Source organism: Pinus tabuliformis, chromosome 2_2, assembly GCF_031772625.1.
Source record: "Pinus tabuliformis cultivar Carrire ecotype Pingquan chromosome 2_2, CPIR1, whole genome shotgun sequence".
NCBI lineage: Eukaryota > Viridiplantae > Streptophyta > Pinopsida > Pinales > Pinaceae > Pinus > Pinus tabuliformis.
Window position 1 is genome coordinate 160,151,117 of NC_142300.1, and position 14,015 is coordinate 160,165,131.

A 14,015-nucleotide genomic window follows, 5' to 3' on the forward strand; every position below is an offset into this window, starting at 1 on the left:
AACCATTTCAGCATATGCCCAAGCAACATCTTTCACTCTAGGAGCCATTTTTTGACTTGGAAATGAAAGGAAAAAAATCTGAAAATGAAAACAAAAAAAATAGCATTGCTTCAATGTTCATTTCTTTTACAAAAAACACTCTTTTCAATTTCCAAATTTACATAAAAAAATAAATAAGCAAAAACAGATTTTAGAAGTGAAAAACAAATACCTCTAGGCATAAACGCCTCCTCAATGTTGCTCCAAAAAACCAACTCCTCATTTATGCTCCAATGGTTGCCCAAGAAGCTCCTCACTGTTGCTCCAATGCTTGCCCAAGACTCCTCACTGCTGCTCCAAAAACAAACTCCACAACTCTTCACAAACTCCTCACAAATTCTCACACAAATGCAATGAGATAGTTGTGAGGAAATGAGAGGGGTTGGGTAGCTTTTATAGGGTTGGGAGAGGTAAATGGACCTCAAAATAACCCTAAACCAAATTAGAATTGGTTGTGGGGTCCAATTCCCCCCCCCCCCAAAAAAAAAATCGCAAGCAGTGCTTTTGCATCGGTGATCGAATCGGCCGAGTCGGTGATTGGCTCTACCGGCTCAGTAACAACTCGGCCAATCGATCTATTTCGGCCACCGAGCCGACCTGGCCAAGCATTGGCTCGGTCTGGCTCGGCCGAGTCGGAGTCGGCTCGACTGTTTTTTAAAACATTGTTTGTAGAAAACCTCAAACTCATCAAACGAAAGGTGAAAGAATGGGAAAAAATAAGAAAAAAGTCAAAGATAGAGAGTTGGAGTCAATTGAAAATTAAATTAAGGATATCACAAACTCAAATGAGGAGGACTTCAACTCTTAGGGCTCCAAAGATATTCTCATCAACTTGGAAAAATGAAAAATTTAAATACTCTCTGCAAGGCAAGAAGAATGGTGCCTCAAAAGTAGGGTGTTAGCACTTGAGATTTCACCCTAGGCTGAGGAAGGTAAACCTTCAAGGCAACATCAAACCATTTCACCTCGTAGCTAGCCCTACGGGGTATGAGAAGGCTCTCTCGGTCAAACTCGGTAGATCTTTCAATAGGATGAGCTGACCCAATTAGGAACACTGATATTAGGCTAGTAAACTGATAAGGAGGGTTGATTTAAAGTTTTTGGGGTTTTTGGTGGCAATTGGAGGATCTGCAATTTTAGGGTGCGGGGATTTGACACAGTTTCTGCAGGTGGGTCTTTGGGGCAAGGTAGGAGTTTGTGCTGATGCCTTTAGCTGAGATGGATGATCAAGGAAGAAAAAAGAGAAGCTAAAGAGGGCAAACAATGACTTTGAATCCTCTCTAGACAGTGGAAAACATAAGCATTAAACAAATTTGAAAGCTGAGCATGGCAAGCATGAATTCAAACTTTATCACTTCATTTGTTTAATAAGCTGCAGTAAAGAAAGAGATGGAACACATAAACACACTTACAATTACAATAAGAGAACACACCATCAACACAAGAGTCCACAAGAATCCCAATGATGTCTGCAAAACCCTGGTCTTCCTTTTCCTCAAATTGCAGAGATACAAGTAAAATATACAATAGGAGCTTCTCCCTCAAGAGTCCAACCATGAAAATGAGCAAGAGAAGGCATAATATAGATGATCTAACTCCTTTCCCCACCTCTAGGGGTCGAGCTCAGCTTCCTAGGAGCTGTTTCAACTAATTCTAAACTGAGCACTAGATAATAGGCAGTCAAAACAACTTGCCTCTAAAACTTAGGGAACCTATCCATGCATTAAATATTTACCATTTACATCAAAGAATCTTCTAGAAGTGATGAAGGAGAGTAAAAGTGTCTTAGAGTTACAATAATTACATCAAAGATAATCATCTTCCACCCCAAAAAGTCAAACTGAGTCAAATCTGCGTTTTCTGGGCTGTACAGTGCAATCTGGCAAAAAACTGCCTGACTGGTCGCGCCCCCCTGCCTGACTGGTCGCGCACATTCACAGCTCTGTTTGAGGGCCTTCCCGGTGTCCAAATCAGGTGCAAGATAGCTCGTTGGAAAGGTCTGCGAGTCTACTTTCCAACCCCACCAGAATTTTTGAATTTGGAGTTGATTTGACCCCTCAAAAGTCATTTCTCCCAAGACAGCTTTCTGCAACTCAAAATAGGGGCAGAAAGTCAAAATTTGCATGTATTTTGAGCTTTTGGAAACCCAAATCTCCATAAAATCTGAAACCCATCCATAGGCAAGTGTATTTTTGCATGACAATTCCAAAAATGCAAAGTTTTCCCCGTTCTGAGTTGCCCCCATGTATGGTCGCGCGCGGGGTGAGACCAGTCAAATGGCCAAAACCTGTAAAATTCCCAAAAATGCTAAAAATGCCTCAAAACTCTCAAAATTTCTTGGGCTCCTCTCTTTTATGATGACCACCTTTGCCTCCCCTACGAGGCCTCCGCTGTACCTCAACCTCTGTGGAAGAAGACCGGTCATCACCTTGCTCATAGGTTTCAGTGGTTGACATGGTGCTTTTGAGCAAAGTGGAGAAAATAGACAAAGTTAACTGCTGCCCTTGCTTGCAAAAATGCTGAGTTGTATGCTGTTTTCAAGGGGAACAAAATCATGAAGGAAATGTTAGGGAAGGGGATTTTTTATAAGGAAAGGGAAACATATAAAAATAGGGAATTTCTAAGGGACAATTCACAAACTGTCAAACATACAATCTCATCTTAATCACCGGGAAATCATTTGCAAAGAAATGTTTTTATTAGGGAAATATGGATGATAATAACCAAGGGAAATGATATACATGCTCAACAGGGGGTGAGGGACAGCATGTATAACAGGGGTATGGGGCAACATAGATCACTAGCATCAACAACTTGCTCTTTGATTTTTGTCTTTTGACTGTACATTATAAGGCATACTCTGTTTTTCAAGGGATTCGTGTACATTTGATGCTAAGGGAAACAAGGGATTCTTTTACATTTGTCATAGGGGAAGGAGGGCTTTATTTACATTTTTGTCAAAAGGGGAAAAGGGATTTCATTGACAACTTCAAAAGGGAAAAGAGTTGTATTGAAACAAGGATATTTAGGGGATAGAAGGGAAAAGGAAAAACAGGGTTTGGTTTTGGGAGACACAGCAACATTATTTTTGTAATGAATACTCAAAGCAATATGTCTTTTTGATAAATATACACAGCTGCATTGTCTTTGTTTTTGCTTTGAATATACACAGCAAATATGTTCTCTGTTTTGTAATGACTATGCACAGTCATTTTGCCTTTCTTTTAGTTTTTGTCATTTTGCCATCATATTGCCTTTTTTCTTTTTGCACATCATTTTATTCTTGCTGTGTTTATTTGTTATCCTTGCTGTGTGAAGGACGTTAGGGTTTTGGGTAGATTAGATGGAGGGCATTAGGGTTTAGGTATTGGGGATGGGAAATTTAACATTCTTTGCAAATGACATAAGATAGAGACATATCATAACAATTGTGAATTTAATGGGAAACAATGGAGGGAATAAATGGGAGTTTAAAACCTTGAAAAAGAACACCAACCCTAGCATAATGCCTACATGAACAAGCAATAACTAAAATCCATTCCTCTTTACATTCTTGGTAGCAAATATATATAAGCACAAGCCCAACATCCTTGATTTCAAGCATCCAGCATGTTAGAAGACCCTACCTCGATCAATTTAGCAAGCAAGAGGGCGATTGAGCAAATTTGAAGTGGTTTTGTGGAAGACAGTTTGACTGGTCGCGCACGGGCTTTGACTGGTCGTGCACAGCCTGACTGGTCGCGCCCGTTAGGAATTAACACTGCGGAGGAGCTGCTGACTGGTCGCGCACTGCCCAACTGGTCGCGCACAGCTCCTGAGTGGTCGCGCACCTGAAAATGACCCAAATTCTCTGCAATTCGCCTCCTTTCGCCTTCTTCGCCCTCTCACTCTTCTTTGCAAGCTCTTAGATGCACAATGAGGGTGTTTTAGAGGGAATTTGACTCTTTATAAGCCCAATTTGAAAAAATTTACTTACCAAACCCACTTTCTAATGTTTTGTTTTGACATTCTCTTTAACACTGTTTTGAGTTTGCTTTGTCCTGAATTTGACTTTTTGGGTGCTTTAACTCCGTTCTTTTTGCAGGTTGACCATCTGATGGACTCTAGTGAGGAGACCAGGGTTATTGCCGGCATTTTGAAGAATTTTGAAAATTTCCTTATTTTTTGCAAAATTGACATGACCTTGGCTTTAAAAACATGGTTTTTAAATCCAAGGTATAAATGAGCTGTACCTGATGAAAATATCCATGAAACATATTTACATACCTCCTTCCGGCTTGCTGGGGACCCATGGACCTCTGACTCATGATCTTGCAATGACATTTGACCGAAACCCTAGACCTAAGACTTTGGACTTCAAGACAAAACAAAACAAGCGTGACACAAGTTCATTAACTGATATGACCTGATCCAGCAAAGCCAAGAAGGGAACAAGGACCAGCTCCTCCATCAGTTTTATGGCATGCCTAATGGAATGCAAAACTGACATCGATGAGACACCTACTTATGCATATGCAAAGAGTTTTTTGATCACTGATGGAGGGCATAATGATGACACTAACATAGGGATCTCTGGCTAAAAAGCATAAATGAAAACACATTTTTTTCTAGGCCTATGCAAAAGTCCCAATGGAAGCTTCAATCGTGGAAGTAATCAAGGTTGCTCAACTTTTCCCTAGAATGATCGAGGAGAGGAAAGTAGGGAAATCATGGAAGAAATTTTTGAAGAGGAGCTCAAATTTGTATTGCACTATTTTCAAAAGGATAAAAGTCCTTAGCCCAATGGCTGGACCATTGAATTCTTTCTAGAACAATATGACATCCTAGGTTTGGATATCTTGGTTATGGTTGAGGAATCCAAAAGGGAAAAATTATTTCACCCAACTTTTAACTCAATCACCATAGCCCTCATCCCCAAATCAGATCACCCCCAATCCTTTTTAGACGTTTGCCCCATCTCTTTGTGCAATATTATTTAAAATATTTTTACTAAAATCATAGCCTCCAAACTCAAGCCTATCCTCTCAAGATTCATTTCTGTAGAATATTTTTCTTTTCTAAAGGGAAGGAAAATCCATGAAGCCATCAGAGTGGCTCAGGAGGGATCGCATAGCATACAAAACTCAAAACCATAAGGGATTTTTCATTAAAATAGACTTATCTAAAGCCTTTGGCGGAGTTAGCTAGATATATTTAAGGCTTCTAATTCTCACCCACATGGACTTTGGAATTAACTTCATAAATTGGGTCATCAGCTACATCCAAATTGTATCCTTTGTTGTCCTCATAAATGGCTTAGACTCCCCCTTTTTTCACCCCCAAAGGGGGCTTAGGCAAGGATGTTCCCCCCTCCCCCTCTATTGCTCTTATTGGTGGCTGAATGTATGAGCTTCCTTTTATCAGAAGCAAAACAAAGAGGGATTTTCATGGTTTTCTCATTAAAGGGAATTGACACTCACCCACTTACTTTTTGTGGATGAATTTCTTATATTTTGCAACGGGAAACCATTGGAAATTAGCTCTCTCACTTTGATCTTATCTCTCTTAAGGAAAGCAACCGAGATGACGATAAACTCTTAGAAATCCACCATATTTGGTCACAATCTAACCAAAGTTGAATCTCGCCATCTTCTACAACTCGTTATGTATGTTATCAAACTAATGGAAGAAGGGTTGAAGTACCTTAGTTTTATTATCAAACCTGAGTGTTATTGAAAAGTAGATTGGCTCTAGCTCATAGCCAAGGTGGAAAAGTGTATTAGTAACTGGTGTTTTCGTTGGATCTCTAGAGTGGATGTTTAGTCCTTATAAAATCAGTGCTAGAAGCCATTCTAGTACATTGGGCTTCTCTTGCTTGGATTCGAAAAAGCATATTGGCAATAATCAAAAGGATATGCTCTCATTTTCTCTAGGTAGACAAGCAGGAATCAAGCATGCTTCTGTGGGTCAGGTGGGATAAGATTTCCATGCCAAAAATGTTGGGGGGTTGGGGCCTAAAAAATATTTATGTATTCTCCAAAGCCTTAGCTTCCAAATGCAAATGGCGATTAGTTTCAATAAATGTCCTATCATCACTGGTGGTCACCCATAAATATATCGCCCCCAACTCAGTTGAAGAATGGATTTGCAGCGCTGAAAATCCTAGAGAAAATATTTTAATCTTCTGGAGGTTAGTGCTTAACTCCTTTGATACTGTTGGTTGTGGTTTCTCCTAGAGGATTTGCAGGGGAAACAAAGTCAGAATCGAGATAGATCCTTAGCCAGACAGCGGTCAAAACCACTTGCTTCCTCCTCCTCCCATTGATCTTCTAAAAGACGGAGGCTACACCATGTTGTCAAAAGTTGTCAATCTTGTTGCTTCCTTAATTTGGAGCTAAGGTTGGCTAATAGCTGCAGAGTTGGGTCAAGAAGAGGCTTACAGAGGTCCATGGCAGGTCTATTTGCAGGCACTATCTAATGGTCATATTCGATTAATGGACAAAGATGACAAGATCATCTCGAGTATCTCCCCCTATGGTGTCTATACTCCCAAGCTAGGTTACATTTTTATCGTGGCGGAGATAACATCCCTTGACCAGATTTGTTGGTGGAAAGCGATATGGCGTGCAAATTTCCAAACAAAAGCAATATTATTCATGCGGTATCTCATGGTGAGAAAAGTACCAACTTGGGATATTTTGCACAAAAGGTATCTAATTGGACCGAGTGTTTGTCCTTTATGCAAAAACAATGAAGAGACTACTTCGCATTTGTTCATCTCCTGCCCTTTTTTCAATTTTTAGCTTGCAAATTCGTATTGTTGTTTGTTTTAGAGAAGGAATGCTCTCATATCTAGATTTATGGGGAATCCATGCCTACCATAAACTATCTAAATAAAACACAAGTATGCAAAAACATCATTTTTTTTTCCCTATTATGGAGGAAATTATGCACATTATTTACTCTTTTACTCTTTTAACATGCAAACATATCTACAAGGAAAGGAATTAGACAACAAACAAGTTATCCAAAAAAGGCTTCAATATGGAACAAGGTTTGTGGAGTATTATAGAAAAGAGAGATATGCATGTTTCTGAGCTTCATCACCCGCCTTTCAAGGACATCATACAGGGATCTCCAACAACATAACTTGCTCATCTTCTTCCTCGTCTCTCCCTACTCCTTAGTTTTCTCTATGGTTGGAACTTCTTAGGCTTTCTCCTACATGTATGGGGTTGTCTTTCATTGGTCTTTTGTTTGGCTCATAGTACATATTTGGATATATATAATGTAAAGGGACTCTTAGTTACAAGAGTTTTGCCTATGTACGAGCTCTCATACCAGCATTTTATATTTTTGGGACTTCTCTAGTATTTGAATACACTTTGTATGTGTATTTAAAGAATGTAATTTTCACTTTCCATGAATGAAATTATAATTTTTTTCTTGGGGAACAAATCGCAATATCCTCATAAAAATAAAATTTTATAACTATAACTTTAAGTATTATTTTTTTATTATTGAAATGCATATCCTAGGAAAATTATTGAGCACTTTCTCTTCTTTTGAGGATGATACCTAGGGTACATTGGTGAGTTGTAGTGTGGGCAATTTAGCCTAATAGGAACATCTAGTGAGGTTCACAATATTCATTGAGCCGAGAGGCTCATTCTACAATCCAATTTGAGGGCGATGTGTAGTTTTGTCCATGGTTAACTTGGAGTTGTGTAATGTTACCAAATTTGTGAGTTCAAAATTCACTTAAGAATTGTGCCAATCTTTGGTGATATTAAATTAAAAGGGAGATAATATTATTTTGTGGAGAAAAGCATAAATTATTATTTTAATGGAGAATGGCAGCAAATAATATTTTATTAAAAAAAAAAAAAAAAACAAACAAACAAACATTATTTTATTGGAGAATGACGACAAATTTATATTTTATTGAAAAATAAGACAAATTATTATTTTATTCAAAATGGCAACAAAAATCTCCTACCACACAAATAAAATAAAATAATATAAAATAATAGGGAAAAAGAAAATTTATAAACTAAAGGGAAGCTCCATCTACCATTATAAAAAGAGGAAAAACTCAATGGCAATGCATTCTGTTATATCTATCTCATTGACAAACTATCAGTATTTGTGTTAATGGTAGAAAATATCAGTATTTGTGTTAATTGTAGAATATATCAGCATTTGGATTAATTGCAGGGGGCTCCAGCATTGGCGTTTTTAATTTGCTTACAGCTACATTCCATCTCCAGGCAGGTCGTGTATCCAATCTCAGGAAGGAGCTTGATTTATTCTCAATGGTTGGGCCGAAATTAAAGGTTGCTTCACTACTCTATTTGCACCATATTTAAAAGGATATCCTGCACAATAACTTGCTCTATTTGCACCAGATCTTGCACTGCAATTTCCAGATCCAATTTTGTTGTGACAGTGCCATGGGAAGGAGTCCAATCAGCCTATAGGAGGGTCGAATATATTGTTTTTCACCAGCAGTAGGAGGGCTGAGCTATTTATCATTCAGAGTACAAATTCCAAGAAGATTTTCTACCACCATCAGTTGATATTGAAGTCATTGTGTCCAGTAGTTGAGGAGCTTGCACTGGTTGATATTAAATATATGGTGATTGTCATTTTCAGATCCAAGGATGTGCAAATAAGGAGCCTGTTTCAGATTTATTTATGCTCAGAATTTCAAGGTATCAGGAAGTCGTAGAGATTAAAGAGTCGGAGCATTGAGGTATGGTTTCTCATTGCACCCAAGGTTGTTTTGTGCATTTTTCAGAGAATATTAAGGCTGAACCAGGTGCCAGAGAAAGCTCTATCTTTGTTCTGGAGGAGAGCCAAATTCTTTATAAGAAGATGGGACAAATTTCCTAAGTACCAAGCACAAAACCGAACTGGATAAATGTACAATGATCCTATGTTTAAAATGAATGAAGAGGGACAACAAATCTGATATGAAGGAGACCATCGTCGTATATATAGGTTCACATGCACCAGATTTGAGTATTCTGCCATAATCCTGTAGCCGACTGCCTATACAGAAGATTGAGTTTATTTCAGTGGCGTATGCAATCAACTTGTTCAATTTCTTAATAGAAGGAGCCTATACCAGGTGTACTCCTCCAATAGCCTTGTAACTTTTTGTGATTGCTCTCGAATAAAGATTAAACTTTACTACACATATTCCTCTCCCTATTGTTTACGGATTGTTTGACGAAATCATATATTTGCTCATAAATAATGAATTTTCAGAGTTTGCATACTAAGTGTTTGTGAAAAGGTGCCAAAGAAATTTTCAAGTATTTTGGAAACATTTGCTTTAAAAGGGATAATCATTGTGCACTAAAGTACTTGAAGACTTGCTTGTTTGAAAAGTGATTGCCACAACCTAGCGTATGTTTGGTATTTAATGTAAATTTTCCAATTAGGAATATTATAGTAATATGATAGCATGATTTTGGCCAGTTGTGGGCCTTAAGTCAAGAAGAAGACTTCCAAGATCATAATAAAAAGTTAAGAAATCATGGGATTCAGAGAAAGGATAAATCAAACAACAGCGCAGTGACCTTGAATAAGTTGATTAGGATGCAACAAATGATAATTGATATGGGGGAGTAGTTGATTCATACCACAATTGGGAATCAGGACCATTCTTAGTTATACAACAAATCCACTATGCCCAAAATTATGGGTGATGCATCAAGATGGAAAGACATGATTACAATTGATGTGGAGTTATTGGCAGCAAATTGGAAGGCATACCAATCATTGGGACATGACATTCAGGTGTCTCTCTCCTTTTGGGAGTTCTTTCAACTAAGAGACATGCACAAATCAGTGGGAATTCAGTGGAATTATGCAGGGATGATGAGGTGGATCAAGGCAGAAGATGAAAAAGTAGTTGAAGGGCCATGGTTGGCAAGGAGACACATGAGGCGCCCATTAACTTGTGTGATCACAAGGAGAATCATGGCTCAAATCTACACCATGAGGACTATAAGCTTCCACCCTTGGAGAGCCCTCTCAAGGCTCAAGAGATAGAGATAGTTAAGACGAGTGAGCATTCTTCTTTGGGACCAGCCATCGATGAGGTACAAGTGGGTACCAAATCATCTAGCGTGGGCCCAAGTCTGCCAAATGAGAGGCACTAGAGGAGATTTGAGCACATAGAGGGGCATGAGCTTGATGAGGATGTTATGCATGATGAGCTACCTATGGAGGGGCAACTAGTGACTCATGTTGAGCCCATGGCAGATGAGGATGGGCAGTCATTGTTTGATGAGGGGAAGAAAATAGAGCATATGTTGGGACCTTAGCACAATTCACTTCGGAGGCACGCTAATGGGGCTTACGACATTATTAGCCCACCTCTTTGCATTAGGAAGAGAGGCAGATTGACCTAGACAGATGGTATGGGATGATCAGGTCAACAAGATAGAGTGATGTGAGTTAAGTATGGCACAACATCAGCATGGAGGGCTTATTTCATACACAAGATTTTGTGCATTTGATCCCTCCTTTGGGAAGGATGGCAGGAGATCTTGAGTTGGTACCCGGTGGAGTGGGTTACACTTATGGAGATAGTCGTAGTCTGAGGATTAGCCCGACAGGAGCCTTCAGACATCTAGAGTGTTGGGAGCCCAAGTTGGCATTGGGATCCAGGTGGGGCTCTCCATCATTTACCAGGCATGCAGGATGATTGACCCAGTGACCAAGCACTCGCATTCTTTCACACTCCCGTCAAAGTATTAGTTAATGCTAGTGGCGAGTTGGGTTGATAGAGGAGTGTGTTGACTTCAGGAGACGACTTGGCACATCATTCATGTATGGGGCTGCAAGGTGGCCAATGTGCCCTATCAGGAGTTATTCAGATGCACTAGTGTGCCATTAGGCAAGGCATCATATGGAGACGTTGTTCTTCCATTGATGTATGGGGCACAGGTGCCATCGAGGATTGGCACAGCAGTGATATTCCCCTTAGTATGCGAGGAGTTAGATCACTCAATTCTATGAGGACAGATGAGGAGATATGACTCACATCATGGTGGGTTCATTAGCAGAGTGGCTGATACATTAGCACATGTGGGATACTAAACGATACAAGGTCGTACAACAATAGGTAGTGGTACACAGAGATATGTCGCGGAGTTCGGTATTATGCAGAGGAGTGCAGGGTACGTGTTTATGTGAAGTAGTGTATGATGTTGGCGCATCAAGATTTTGGAGCATTGCCTCTAGAGAGATCTCCTGGAAGGAACGTCAGCCGCTGCATTGGGTTTGGCTTACCTAAGATCGATGAGGGCACGGATGAGCATCTCTTAGTCATACCCCTCGAGACTCACATGCCTATTTCTCCTCTGTATTGCTTACAGCCACAAAGGGCTTGGTTGTTGTTCCTTGGCGCCCTTGGCACGAGGAGCAAGATGCCGCAGGCTCATCTGAGACAGTTGGATGGGACTCAATGCACCAGGAGAGAGACTTCCCAGCTATGGCATATGGTCAGGGCGTGAGTTTTTGCAGATGTAGACTTGCAGATGGTCCAACCTACTACAAGGGTGCCATATGCTCCATCCTTGAGCTCACACTTAGGGAGATGCATGACACACTTTGGGCAAGACATTCCGAGGTGTTACAGGAGCATATACAACGGGTGGCAAACCTTTCTTACAGGAGGATGTTTAGACTCTAGACAATATTGTGGTGCACCAATAGGAGATAGGATAGTAGATGTCACTGTGTGGTATGGCAGGCGCAGGAGAGTTTTCCATGCATTTGACCTATTCATGATATAGGGAGCAATTATTTGGATAGCGTGCAAGGACCAAAGACGAGGCATGGATGGATCCCAACAACAGTCATAACTTAGCCACAATGTATTTGGCTATGAGATCCAGGGATTCAGTTGGCTGATAGGACACTCCATTTCCTGATGAGTGGGATCACGATAGAGGGTGATCTAGTTCACCTTGGGTTTGACCCATGGGGGATCGTTGAGACCACCATTGTATGGCAAGGCAGATTTATCCTGTTGTTGCTTAGGACCGAGATTGACAGAGGATGGGTAGAAATTGACATCATGGAGACGCCTAGGCAAGATGAGCTTGGCCTTCACATATTTTACGTCAACATGTCCCAGGAGAGAAGGGTACAGTCTGCACACGATGGGAAGTCTATCGTAGTTAGAGTGGCGCAACATCAACATGGTGGCACCCTTGTGAGATAGGCATGGGATCTAGGCATCACAGGATTTGGTGGTTCAACTACACTTTGAGGTAGTTTGGTTTCTACCGAGGGAGATCATTCATATCATCCATTGGGCTTTAGTGATCCGCTAATGACAAGGGAACTTCACCAGTATGGCAAAAAGTTCTGCAACGAGGAGTGATTCAGTGGCACATTTCGGACCCTGGCATTAGCTAGGCCTACTTTTGGAGCAGTGGCATATTGCTCGAGGACAAGCAATTTTTGGCAGGGAGGATTATAAAGTTCCCAAATTTTGTGAGTGCAAAATTCACTTAGGAGTTTTGCCAATTTTTTGTGATATTAAATTAAAAGGGAGAAAATATTGTTTTGTGGAGAAAAACAGAAAATATTATTTTGTGGAATATGGCAACAAATAATATTTTATGAAAAGAGGAAAATTATTATTTTTTGGAGAATGGCGGCAAATTAATATTTTATTGAGAAATGAAGCAATCTATTATCTTATTCAAAATGGCGGCAAAATTCTTCTAGTGGAAATTGGGCCCCACCAATAAAATATTGGAAAAAAAAATAAAAATAAAGTCTAGAACTTTATGGAAGGCTCCATGTAGAATTATAAAAGGAGGAGGAACACCATGGCAATGGATTCTATTCTTATATATGTCATTGACAAACTAAAAGGAGTTCAACTGAGTTCAAGAATTTCGAAGGGAACTCAAGTTAATTTCAGTGGACTTTGAGTGCCACCCTAGTTAGCTGGGGGAGATTAGAGTCACATCTCCCATTTGTGTTAATAGCAAAAAATATCAGCATTTTGATTAATTGCAGGAGGCTCCAGCTTTGAGTTTTTTGTTTACATGTTTATTCCATCTCCAGAGAGGTCGTGTATCCAATCTCAGGAAAGAACTTGATTTATTCTCAATATCTAGGCCGAAATTAGAGGCCAATTCACTACTCTATTTGCACCAGATTTAACAAGGAGATCCTGCACTATAATTTGCTCTATTTGCATCAGATCTTGCACTGCAATTTCCATATCCAATTTTGTTGTGACAGTGCATGGGAAGGAGTTCAATCAGCCTATAGGAGGGCTGAATATATTGTTTTTCACCAGTACTTGGAGAGACGACTTATTTATCATTCAGAGGACAAATTCCAAGAAGATTTGCTACCACCATAGCTGATATCGAATTCATTGTGTCCAGGAGTTGAGGGGTTTGCAATTGTTGAGATTAAACATATGGTGATTTTCATTTTCAGATCTAAGGATGTGAAAATAAGGAGCTTGTTCCAGACTTATTTACGCTCATAATTTCAAGGCATCATGGCCGCATTGATTAGGAAGCCATAGAGATTAAAGAGCCAGAGCATTGAGGTCTGATTTCTCATTGTATCCAAGGCTGTTCTGTGCATTTTTTAGAGAATATTAAGGCTGAACCAGCTGCCAGAGAAAGCTCCATCTCTATTCTGGCGGAGAGCCAAATTGTTTACCAGAAGAAGGGACGAATTTCCTAAGTACCAAGCACAACTGGATAAATATACAGTGATCCTATGTTTCATATGAATGAAGAGGGGCAACAAATCTGATACGAAGAAGACCACCGTCTTATATATATGTTCACATGCACCATATTTGAGTATTCTACGATAATCCTGTAGCAGATTGCCTATACAGAAGATTGAGTTGATTTTAGAGGCGTATACAATCAGCGTGTTCAATTTCTTAACAGGAGGAGCTTATAGCAGGTGTACTCCTCCCAATAGCCTTGTAA

The 14,015-nt window shown here is 39.8% G+C and overlaps 1 long non-coding RNA gene across 1 annotated transcript; it reads left to right on the forward strand.

Annotated features, from left to right (window-relative positions):
* Positions 1-8,088: 8,088 nt before the first annotated feature.
* Positions 8,089-9,218, forward strand: LOC149191915 (uncharacterized). Its single transcript, XR_016254850.1, has 2 exons — positions 8,089-8,732; positions 8,819-9,218. It is a non-coding gene; the product is annotated as an uncharacterized LOC149191915 (long non-coding RNA).
* The last annotated feature ends 4,797 nt before the right edge of the window (positions 9,219-14,015 follow it).